The sequence below is a fragment of the Dipodomys ordii genome, unplaced genomic scaffold (genome assembly GCF_000151885.1).
Source record: "Dipodomys ordii isolate 6190 unplaced genomic scaffold, Dord_2.0 Scaffold139, whole genome shotgun sequence".
Lineage (NCBI taxonomy): Eukaryota > Metazoa > Chordata > Mammalia > Rodentia > Heteromyidae > Dipodomys > Dipodomys ordii.
Genome location: NW_012267355.1, coordinates 1,559,364 through 1,573,006, shown reverse-complemented (window position 1 = coordinate 1,573,006; position 13,643 = coordinate 1,559,364).

The window sequence follows — 13,643 nt, the reverse complement described above, 5'->3', positions numbered from 1 at the left end:
TAAGCAAAATGAGCTCAGGAACAGTTCCCAGGCCCTGAGTTCAAGCCCTGCAACCAACAGCAATATAAAAGAGGATCCTTTGAATATTGCCCAATGTGATAAACTTCTAAAACAGATTTGGGAATCCTTTTCTATTTTTCACTAACTCAATTTATTTCCATATCTTATTAAAATCAGGCTTGACACCAAGGTAAATTTGTTTTATAGAAAGTGAACTTTGCTGGGTGTCAGTGACTTATGCTAACAATCCTAGCTTCCCAGGAGACTGAGATCTGAAGACTGTAATTCAAAGTCAGTCTGGGCAGGAAAATCTGTGAGACTGTTATCTCCAATTAGCCACCCAAAACCCAGAAGTAGAGCTGCGACTCAAGTGGTAGAGCACTAGCCTTGGGCATAAAGCCTCAAGGACAAGCTCCTAGGTCCTGAGTTCAAACCCTAGGATCAGTACAAAAAGAAAAAAAAAGAGGGCTGGGAAGGTGGCTCAGTGGTAGAGCGCTTGCCTTGCATGCCTGAGGCCCTGGGTTCCATTCCGCAGCACCACATAAGCAGAAAAAAAAAAAAGCCGGAAGTGGTGCTGTGGCTCAAGTGGTAGAGTGCTAGCCTTGAGCTGAAGAGCTGAGGGACAGTGCCCAGGCATAGTATGTATTCTAACCTTATGGAAAGCATATTCAAATTAGAATATAAAATATATGCTGGGAAAATCTATGAAGCCAGAAATATTATTCCATGTAAAGCTCTTCTTGAAACAATGATTTAATTTTTAAACACTTTTACCCTTTCTGAATATAATGAATACATAGAAAAGTTCCAGATAAAAATTAGAAAACATGATTTTACTATAGTTAACATTTTCACAATTGCCTCTATTGGTCTCTTTAAAGAAAGAGAATGCAAAGAAAATACTCTGGCCTCTGTTTCTATTAGCATACTATTAACATGCTAACATACATTCAAACATTCAAGTTTCAGACTTGCAGACTGCTAAGTTTTCCCTTAGCAATTCCTTTTTTTTTCTTTTTCTTCTGGCACTGGGTGCAAATTTGGGGCATTCATCATGCTTGCATGAGATTTCTGCCACTTGAGCCATTTCCAGACTATGTTGAGATGCTTCTAACTCACCATCCTTCAGGTCTTATCCTCAAAAGATTAGAAGTGTGAGCCACCATTTCTTGGTCAATTCAACAATTTTCTTTTTTTTTTTCTTTTTCTTGTTATTGTGAAAATACCATACAGAGGGATTACAATTACATGGGCAAGGTAATGAGTGCATTTCTTATCAAGCATTGTTGCCTCCTCCTTTGTTTACCCTTCACATCCCTTCCCATTTTCCCCCACTCTGCCCCCACCATCCTTCCCCACCCAGCTCCAAAGCTGTAAAGTTCATTTTCAACATAACATCTTGTACCAACCCAGATGCCCTTCAGTAGAAGAATGGATCAAGAAAATGTGTTATATATACACACAATGGAATTCTATGCCTCCATCAGAAAGAATAACATTGCCCCATTTGTTAGGAAATGGAAAGACTTGGAAAAAATTACATTCAACAATCTTCTATTGTTATTTACCATTGTAGATTCTAGGGTAAGATCAGTGCAACAGATGATTATTACAAAATGGAATAAGTAATGAAGCTAATGTCATTTCACACAAATAATAGAGAATTATTTATATGTGGAGGACAAAGAAAAGCTTTTGTACATAGTGTCATTAGCTGTGCTTTAAAAATAAAATTATATATACATATATTTTATTATGTGTATGTTAATATATACATATATATTCCTAAAGAAAAGGAAGATGGTATAGCACTAATGAAATCACAAAGGTGTAAGATATGGAGAGGACTACTTATACAACTAAAGAGAAAAAGTTACATTTAAATATTATAAAGCTGATTAAAACATATTAGCACCTTTTTGTAGCACTTTCCAGGTATGGCTACTCAATTAGCATATTACATTGAAATGGCTTTTTGACAAGAAAAAAATATATTTATGTACCAAATAATCAATGTGCAAAATGTGCCGTTGTTCATATATTGGCCCTATCAACTTCGGGATGTAAAACTACATCACATATCAAGTAATAACTAGAATAAAAATTGGGCACTTCCAATAAATCCATACCCTAGGTTTGCTCTGTAGATTGTATGACAGAATTCTGGCATTGACCTTCAAAAGTCTTGTTCCAGTAAGTGTTCTTGTCATCCAGGATAATATTTAACAGATAACCTTATCATTTTTCATCCAATTTTTCTTTTGACATTTTTATTAGTATCACTTTATTGCACAAGGTAATTTCATGTTGACATGTCCATCTAACAACTAAAATGCACCTAAGAGCAAACTCACCCCCTCTCCAGCTCTCCTTCTTCCCTCCTTTCCAAAATCAATCTTAACTAGTTTCATGGTTTCATTTTCATATGTGTCCATGAAGGTCGACCATATTCAACCTAAGTCTTTACGAGGATTTGTAGTTCTTTCAGCAGCAGCAAGAGAAGCAGTTAGGAAAGGTAAAAACAGACTCAGTAAAGGCTGCAGTCTACCAAGTGAGTGAATGGTTTGACACCTGAGGTTCAGGAGAACTCTAAATCAATTCATGATTCCCACATGCCTTCTTAAACTTAGAATGATGGGTGAGAAGAATATGCTACTAAAACTGACAGATATACATTCTGTTCTTTTATTAATAGAGTGTTACATAAATTGTACTGTTTCCATATTCAGGGCATTATCACACACATTCCCTGAGATCAGTCTTAAAGACACAAGTGAGAAATCCAGAGGCTAAACATCTGTAACAGCTTATATGTACAGAAACTGATTCCATGCACAACTAGTACAATGTTTTTGTACCAGGAATTGTTTGGGTATTCATTACAATTAACCAATCGTTATTTTGTGGAACTTACACTTTACTAGTGCACTGTAAAATTAGTACAGTATCTCAAAGCAAATATTTGGATGTAGAGTAACCATTTAATCTCATAGTAATAACAATAGTGGTACTCTCTCTCTCTTTCTCTTTCTCTCTTTCTCTCTCTCATATTGGTGATTGAACTCAGAAATTTTTTTTGTATTGCTAGGCAGCCACTGTACAATTTTAATCAGATCCCTGGCCCTGCCTTTATTTTTTTATTTTTTATTTTTTGTCATGGGGATTGAACTCTGCCTGGGTGCTGTCCCTAAGCTCTTCAGCTCAAGGCTAGTTCTCTATCACTTCAGCCACAGCACAGCAACACTTCCAGTTTTCTGGTGGTTTATTGGAGATAAGAGTTTCACGGCCTTGCAGGGCGCTGGTGGTGCACACCTGTAATCCTAGCTACTCAGGAGGCTGAGATCTGAGGATCATGGTTCAAAGCCAGCCCAAGGCAGGAAAGTTTATCTTCAATAAACCGCCAGAAAACCAGAAGTGGAGCTGCGGCCCTTCCTACACAGGCTGCTTTCAAACTGCTCAGCCTCCTAAGTAGCTAGGATTACAGGCGTAAGCCAGGAGCACCTTGCTTGCCTTGATTATTTTTAAGGTAGAGTCTCACCTTTTGTCTTTGCCAGCCTGAGCTGTGATCCTCCTACTTATGAAATAATAGGCTCATGCCTCCATACCTTTCCTTGTAAGCTGAAATAGTTTCACAAGCTTTTATGACTGAACTGGTCTCAAATCATGATACTCTGATCTCTGCCTCCCCATTAACCTTCAGATTACTGACTCGAGCAACTGCACTTAGTCATAATTCTGTTCTGGAGGATCTTGTTTTTAAGACTGTTTATTGTAGCTGGGAAGTTAGCTTGCCTTGCATGCACGAGACCCTGGGTCTGATTCTTCAGCACCACATAAGCAGAAAAAGTTGGAAATGACACTATGGCTCAAGTGGGAGAGTGCTAACCTTGAGCTGAAGTGCTGAGGGGCAGCCCCCAGGCCTAGAGTTCAGGCTCCATGACAGACCAAAAATTAATGTTTATTGTAAAGATGATATACAGAGGGGTTACAGTTACATAAGGTAATGAGTACATTTCTTTTTGAACAGTGTCACTCCCTCCCTCATTTTCTCCCTTTTTTTCCTCCCCATCACCCTTACCACCAAGTTGTGTAGTTCAACATAGTGTCTAGTGAGTATCATAGTATCTACTGATATGCGGCTCAAAGCACTACCCTTAAGCAAAATGAGCTCAGGAACAGTTCCCAGGCCCTGAGTTCAAGCCCTGCAACCAACAGCAATATAAAAGAGGATCCTTTGAATATTGCCCAATGTGATAAACTTCTAAAACAGATTTGGGAATCCTTTTCTATTTTTCACTAACTCAATTTATTTCCATATCTTATTAAAATCAGGCTTGACACCAAGGTAAATTTGTTTTATAGAAAGTGAACTTTGCTGGGTGTCAGTGACTTATGCTAACAATCCTAGCTTCCCAGGAGACTGAGATCTGAAGACTGTAATTCAAAGTCAGTCTGGGCAGGAAAATCTGTGAGACTGTTATCTCCAATTAGCCACCCAAAACCCAGAAGTAGAGCTGCGACTCAAGTGGTAGAGCACTAGCCTTGGGCATAAAGCCTCAAGGACAAGCTCCTAGGTCCTGAGTTCAAACCCTAGGATCAGTACAAAAAGAAAAAAAAAGAGGGCTGGGAAGGTGGCTCAGTGGTAGAGCGCTTGCCTTGCATGCCTGAGGCCCTGGGTTCCATTCCGCAGCACCACATAAGCAGAAAAAAAAAAAAACTGAAGTGGTGCTGTGGCTCAAGTGGTAGAGTGCTAGCCTTGAGCTGAAGAGCTGAGGGACAGTGCCCAGGCCCAGAGGCCCCATGACCAGACCCCCCCCCCAAAAAAAGAAAATGAACTTCAATTCCTTGCACAATTCCTGAAGAGATAGCTCTAAGGTTAAAAGAGTCTCAGTTTCTTGAAACATTAGTTGGTATTTCAATATCAGAGGTTAACAATTATTCACTGAAATGGCATTCTGTAGTATATGACTATATATATATATATATATATATATAAGCATATACTCCCATATATATATATATATATATACATATATATATATATATATATATGACTACTTGAAAAAAACCTTTTATAGGGATGAATGTTGTAATAAACTAAGGGCTAGAGCACAGGGTGTTACATAACTTTCTCACCAATTATACTGAGCCACTTGCTTGTATTTGAGAAAAGGGATATGATGAGGGTGTTTGCACTAATCATGGCACAGTCCATCATACAAATGAAAGACCCAGCTTCTACCAATTATATAAGTCATGAAAATATTGACCTATGTTTGCACCAATCAGAGGTCTTCTGCTAATAGATGATGTTGGAATTGTGCTATTTCCTTGCACTGTGTGAAAAATGAATTCAGATTCACCAAGGCTGGTGGTATATAAAAAATCTGACACATGCTGTCTGAAATAGTCATGACTGAGACACTGCCTTCTGGAACCAGTATTGAGCTTCAGGAGCAAGGAACTGTGGTCTTGTTTTGAAACTTCCTCAAGATGTCCTATGGAGTGTTCAGAGCAGCTGGATTGGAATGGGGACAGTTCAGCTGGATGCGTGGCTGATGGTCTTAATCAGGGGAGGGTTTAACAGCTCTCAGGAATCCATGTCACTAGGTCCCTAACAGTGAGCTTATTTAAAAGAAAAATAAACATCAAAAGGGGTGCTTCTAATAATTATTATTCATATTAGCAGTGATTTAGCCATCATAAATTTTCACAAAATTTTTACTTAAATTACATTTAATTGAAAGCTTTTGGGGGGGTGACACTGATCAAGATGTATTGTATTAAATACACTGCCACATTACATGGCACCTCCTTTGTACAATTACTTAAAAGATAAAAAAAAAAGAAAAAATAAAACTTTTTAAAACTGAATCACAGAGACTCAGAAAACTTCTCTTATACTTGGTTATCTTTGATGAAAAGAGGTATCGTTTTATTTGTATTTTTATTATCTTCACCTCATTTTACATTTTTGTCTGCAGTGACTTTAAGTGATAAAATATGAATATAAAGAAATAAGCCTTTAAAGTTTCTGGTTTGAATGCTCACTTGTATCACATGTCTCCATTGATATATTTTCTTTGGGTCCGGTTGTGGGGCCTGAACTCTGGGCCTGGGCACTATCCCTCAGCTTTTCAGCTCAAGGCTAGTGCTCTACCACTTGAGTCATAGCACCATTTCTGGCTTTTTTTCTGCTTATGTGGTGCTGAGGAATCGAACCCAGGGCCTCATGCATGCAAGGCAAGTGCTCTACCACTGAGCCACTTCCCAGCTCCTTCCATTGATATATTTTGCAGGTTGGCATCAATGACTTATGAATGACAACATTTAACATTTGGACAGTTTAGGTTATCAAAATAGAAAGCCAGGGGAAAATAGAGGACCAGAACAGGGATTTTCAATGTATTAATACTGCTGTTTCACAGTGCCTAAAACTTCATTCACTCAGCCAATCAATTAACTTGACTAGTATTCTGAGAAACACGCTGGAAAGAATGTTAATTCCTGGTTTAAAAAAAATCGGTCTTTCTGTACAATATCAAGCCCTCAGACTCTAAGTGTTTTCACTTTCTCCTAGTTTCTCTCATTGCTTTTGTAGATTTGATATTCTGCCAAGAGGAACATCTTCCAGCTGAACAAATAGAATTCTCCTTCATTCTTGGGAGCATTGAAATGTAGACTGAACGAATCCGAAAATAATTTACAATTTGGACCAAAAAAAAGGAAAGAAGATTTATTTTTTTGAGCACTGGACAATTCTTCTATACTGCTTAATCATTCCTTGAGAGATGTATGTTTTCATTACTTCTTTCCAGTTGCTCTTAGACCACATAATTCAGAAGAAGATTAATTCAATTACTGATTTGGGAGAGGACATAGGAAGTGATTAAGCTTTGGGTTCTTAAATACGAAATCACTTAGCTATCTAACACTACAACTTCAATCGTTAGCCTCAAAAATGGTTCTCTTCTATAAAGTCATCCTCGTAGTTTCAAGAGGCAAAGCTAGGTAAGTAAAATATAGGCAAGATTGCCAGAAGTACATCTGGAAACAATGTTAAAGGCATAGGTTTCCATGTGTAGAATCTTTTACGAGAAGGTATACTTCTTTAAAAAGGCATACCTTCAGTCTATTACTTCTCTGTTTAGGAATCACGTTCAATTTTTTGATGTGAAGAGATTAATATTATAACTCTGGGAGGGAGAAAGTAGTGCCATGGTATGTACAAGCTCAGTGCAGTGATGGATCTTGGATTTCATTTCTTTGTGGCAGCAGTTAGGAAAGAGCTAAAGGCAGAATGTCAGCTTGTGGAAATCATGTATGTAACAGGCTGCCATTTCTTGGTCTGTTCCTACTGAAGCCAGCTGAAATGCTTCCATCCCTCCCTTGTGTGTAATGAGAGAACGTTTTCGAGGCTTAGAGTCTGCAAATGGAAACCTCTTTGCTTATATCTTTATAAACCAACTTATGGCTAACTGTGATATGTTCCACATTTTTTTCTCTTCTTCTCAGAATTTGTCCTTTTCTTCTATCTTCTGTATTTAGTTTGGCAGGCATCCTAATATCTGTCTCTTCAGCTGGTACCAATTTAACTCCTGGGTTCTAAGTACATCATGTGCTTCAATAAGCCGACTGGCCACAAGAAATCTTTTTAACAATTTGCTGACACAGTCGGTTGCTACTGCCTGTACCATTCTAACTGCACATGCTCTCTCCCTCACCTAGATATTTCCATATTCATTCTATTTCCATTTTTTTCTCGAAGGAGATTCTTCTGATTGAGAGAAAGATTTGATCATCTCAATCTGTGATGAGCCAAAGCCGAAAATTCTGTCCTGTTTACAAAATAAAATAAGAATTTCTAAATATTTTTTAAGTAAAGAGCTTGGAAAGGGACTGAATAAAAGCAATGCACTATACTAGTCAGTTAAATGTTATGTTTAACTGAACACCTGTAATCCTAACAACTAAGGAGGCTGAGATCTGAAGATCACAGTTCGAAGCCAGAAAAATCCATGAGATACTTATCTCCAAATAAGTACCAAAATTTTGGAAGTGGAGCTGTGATTGAAGTGGTAGAGCACTAGCTTTAAGAGAATAAATGCTAAGGAACAGATCCCAGGACCTGAGTTCAAGCCTCAATACCAGAACATAAAAAAACAAATAAATAATTTAATGAAAAGCTATGTTTATCCACTAGGCCACCTTGTGCCTATCAGAAAGGAGAAATCCTCTTCCTCCAAATAAAATATTTTTTTCAGTTATATATTGTACAACTCCACACATTTTGCCTATAATCTTTTGCCTATAATCTTAAGACTTGTCCTTTTATTTTAATTTCTTTTGTGTTGTCAATACTTTTTTGGAATGATATTTATAAATTGCATATTCTTTAGTTGCTTACAATTAAAAAGAAAACTTTTACTTGATACTACATCTCCATCTAAGTAAAATTTTGAAATTTAAAATCCAAAATAATACTACATGATACCACCGATGAAAAATACCAAAGCTGATCACATGCGAGAGTTAGTTAGGGGTCATAGTCAAAAAGAAGTGCATACAATGCAGCTAACACACACACACACACGTGCTGGGCTTAAATTGTGATCTCCCAATTTTTCCTCCTAGGCAGATCTAGGATAACAAGTTTGAGCAACCATGTTGAGTAACTTATTTACTTTAAATAATCCCAAACTTGCTTTTCTCAAGCTTTGAACTCCCTCTATGAGTATCTGTTGCTCTATCAAATTTCAACTATTTCACAGGCATTGCGCTTCATTTATAAGCTCAAATTTAATCCTTCATACCATCCCAGAAGCAAATTTTTTTCCTTGCAGTATCACATATAAGACACCAAGGATCTGTAGACTACATTTATCAGTGAAGGACATTTCAAATTCCAAGTATCAGAAGCTGTAATTGAAAATGAATACAAGCAAAAGCCTCTCGCAGTTCGGCTTCAGCCTGGTTCACTGAGCAAAAGTAATGCCACACCACTGCTGGAATTTACATCTTCTGTTTCAAGCTCAGTGGGTAATTTGAAGGCTGGGTAGACAAAACTCTCTATAATCTTCTCTTGTCTGGCAAGAGAAGCAATTGTCCCTTTGTGACCAGGGCAGAACACAGCTCAAGGGTTTTGATTATTACCTGTGACCTTGCCTCTGAGAGTTAGCTTGGGTAGCACTTCCCTCATGGAAAGACTCAGCTATCCAGTCCTAGCATCACAAATACTGAGTCCTAGACGAAATAGACTTTTTAAGGAAAATTATGTTTATTTTCTTCCTACTTTCCAAGTGGGCCAGTTTGAGCTCAGCTTTTCTGTTCTTAATTAAGTGAAAAATGTCACCAACATACTCTAACACTCTAATTTTTTCCCCTATAGAATCTTCTATCCTCCCTAAACTCATTGTCTAAATACCATGCCTAAACAGGCAACATTCTTCGATGAATAAGATTTGAAGTCTTGAACACAGAGCTAGATATCCTCATTTATGCTCATATAACCATCAGATATACCCACTGATATTCAGCAGCCAACTGAAAAGTCTAGAAACTATTACTTCTCCCATTCTTGTACTGTAATGTCAAAAGCTGGGTCAATCAGAATGACATGGTACAGCTATTGAGTATAAAATGTGTTTTTCTCTCATATGTGGAAGTTAGACTTAGTTTATAAACATCTAAGTGAATACTCTGGGTGAAATGCAAGTGCATACAAATGTATTTACTGAAATAAGGTAGATTCAACGGAGAAGTCAAAGAGCATAATTCCTTAGAAAAGCAAAATCATAATTCACCAGGAGATGGGTATATAAAAGGATTAGGATGGGGTCAAGGGGAGAAGGGTAGATAAATGAAGAGAAGAAGGGGTAAGAATACAGACAAACTCCAATGTATATTCAACAGAATTAAGAAACATGAGGGAGAGTATTTGGGGGGAGATGAGCAGGACTTTTGAAAGGGGCGACTTTGGTTCGGATGTATGGTACTCATAAACTACTTTTTTGAATGGCAACACCTTTTTACAACTACGTAAAGATAATAAAATATTTTATACCTTTTTATTGTAAAAATACTGTACAGAGGGATTACAGTTCCATGAGTAAGGTAATGAGTACATTTCTTGTCCAGCATTATTACCCCTCCTTTGTTTTTCCCCTACCATCCCTTCCTTCTCATCTCCCCAACTTTTAAAATGGCTTAAGCATATGATTTATATTATTGAAAGAAGGCCTACTAGAAATAGGGCTTAACATTAGGAAATCCATGTGTTAGAGTGAACTTGTACATCTTTCTTTACCCAGGGCTTCTCTGAGTGGATTTCAAACTCAGAGACATTTGGTATAGCACCATACTGATGCTATACCTAGATGAAATTGTTTACTAACCAGATTACACAAGCCCAATAATATTTTCTTTATTTATCCATGAAATATTGGTTAAATTGTATTGTTGTATGCATTACAGTTACTTTTCCTCTACCATTTTTAATATGACTATTATTACTTGAGATATTTATGAGCTCTGAGACTTCAGAAAAACTCTGAATTATATATATTGTAATTTCTTACAAATTTAATTGGGAAACTAGCACTGAGCCAAATGCTCCCTAATGTTTTGCTGCAGCTAATGCCACAAGCATTGAAAAAACAAGATGGTGGGGCTGGAAATGTGGCCTAGTGGTAGAGTGCTTGCCTAGCATGCATGAATTCCTGGGTTCAATTCCTCAGTGCCACATCAACAAAAAGCTGGAAGTGGCGCTGTGGCTCGAGTGATAGAGTACTTGAGCAAAGAGGAGCTCTGGGACAGTGCCCAGGCCCTGAGTTTCAGCCTTAGGACTGCAAGAAAAAAAAAAAAAACCAAACAAACAAAAATCAAGGTGGTTAAATTACTGGCAAAAAACAAGATAGGAAGCTGGAAATTCTGTTTAAAATTCACGTAGATAGCATTCTTTTGTCTTCATAGTCTCTTTGAATCTCTGAACCTTGCTTATGCATCTCTAAATTAGTGCAAGTAGAATATATGGGTTGTTTTTAGAGCCAGCAGTTAAAAGTCTGTTGAGAATTCACATGGCTTTAAAATGCTATCCAGTTGTTGGGGAGGAGGAAAATGAAGGAGAAAGACAGAGGGATTGGGTCTGATGGCGGGACGTTGTGGGCATATATGGACATAGGAAAATAAAAGCCCTTCTGCCACTAATTTATGTTAGTAAAAATGTGGGACAAATCAATGAGTACTATTGAAAACCCTATGTAAATGACTATCATTTACACTTGTTAATCATTTATGTCTTGTTGATTTACTGTAGTTCTATAAACCTGTGTTTAGATTTCTTATTTGTTAATACATTAACATTTTATGGTAAATGTAACTTACCTATTACACCATAAAATATGGGTAATAGCATTGACTTTTAATTATCAAAATGATCACAACAACTAAAAGTAGGAAAAGTCACACTCTGATATCTTATAAAGTTATAGTGCTGCAGGATTTTATTGGAAATAGTGTTCATCATGGACAGAAAAATATATTTTCTCAGTTTTCCTCTAGGATCTATCCCTCATATTCTCAAGGAGGAAGCAAGGTCAATATTGAGAAATTGGTGTCTTAGAATCCCCTGTCCTAAATTTTCTTCTCCTTTATTCAACGATTTAAGATTGCCCACTTAGTGTTGGCACATTTATACCACAAATATTTTTAGAGCATCTTCTATATGCCATCCTTTTTCCTAGGGAATACAAAATAAATAAGCCACAGTTGATGACATCAAGTAACTGACAGTCTAAGAGGAAACAAAAGTCTATAAAGCTATTTGTTTTGAGGTGTTATTTTGACTGCTATCTAGAATAGCATTTTGAACACAGCACCACCAGTCTAAAGATCATTAAGGCATATATGCAAATTCATTAGAACCAGAGGCATGCAAATGTTATAAAACGTATAGTATGAATTAGAAATAGACATACCCACACATGACTGTACCACTGCATTCCAGGACACAGAAGATTATGTTCCTGAAGCCTTTATTTCTCTCTTCCAGATCATTATTATCTTATTAAGTAGTTGTACGAGGCATTTTCAGCTCTACAAGTTAGGTTGTGAGTACAATGTACCTTGACCAACGTCACTCTATGAAATGTTTTCTTTTAGTTGTGTGAATATTGTATATCATAAAGCTCAGTCATGTCTTGGTTCAGGGGAGTTAAGGATAAGGAAAGAGATGTGGACAAGTGGAAAAAGGGAATGGTGGGTGAACAAATCCATAATACTTTATATATATATATATATATATATAAATCAAACTTTATATATATATATATATATATATATATATATAAATCAAACTAGGAAACTTGAGTTGAGTGAGAATAGCATAGATGGGGGTAAATAACCCTGAAAGGGGAGAAAATAATCAAAATACATTGTACACAAAAGTGGACATGTTAAACTGATATCCATTTGTAAAACTATTAAAAGATAATAATAAAACAAAAAGAAAGGTAGATAGGTGATAGATAAAAATACACACATACATATGCATATATACTTGTATGTAATATTTGGAAAATATAACACAAGTATAATTATATCATCTTGAATAAATGCTTTTCTAATAAAGTTTAATGTATTAAATTACTGTTAGAATACAGCTTCAGAAATATTTTACAAACAAGAAAGATAACTGAAACGCCTCAACAATTCAGTCAAAGTCATTTTCCTTCACTGAATTACCCTAGACATAGCTCTCAGAATTCTGGTAATTTTTGCATCAGTGAATAATTGTTATTTTTGCACTCCACTAATATGAACAAGGCTCCAAGGACAATTTCAGTATGTGTTAGTGAAATGTTTTGCCTGTATTTGTTGGGAGAGGAAGTAATTGAACACTTCTCAGAGAACCAATATGTTAGCTGTTTGGCAATCTTGATTCTGAACTTTCAGAAATAATCCTAAACTTTTCATAACAGTTTTAGAAGAACTTTCTTCTTGAGATTCTAACCAACAATACTCTTTCAGTCAGGTATGCTGGACCTTGCTATGAATACTGGGAAACAACCCAAGAAGAAAAAATCAGAGTCCTAAAGTGAAAGCCAAAACACACAGCAGTTTAAAATCCTGCTCTATAACGTTTGCCTCAGATAGTCAAGGTGTATCCTTTCAATTCCTTGGCAATATGGCTCGAAAACATTTGCAAGTCACTTTCTGAAAATTCTCATTTCCAGGTAAGGTATAACACAGTTATAATGGTTTATTTTAGTGCTTACTTTTTCATGTCCCTCTCTCAAAAAATTCTCTTCTACTACTGTTGCTATCAGAGTACTAGGTTCTTAATCTGAGGCTTTTTGCTCTTATCCCTTGAATTTCTGTATGATAAGATAGTCTACATTCTAGGGTTTTGTTTCTTAGACATGGCCTGACAAATTGTCTGTGTGTATACATATATTGTTATATGCACATAACTTCTTTTTTTTTATCTTTTTGTCGGTCATGGGGCTTGAATTTTGGGCCTGGGCACTGTCCCTCAGCTCTTCAGCGCAAGGCTAGTGCTCTACCACTTGAGCTATAGTGCCACTTGTGACTTTTTCTGCTTACATGGTGCTGAGGAATCGAACCCAGGGCCTCATCCATGCAAG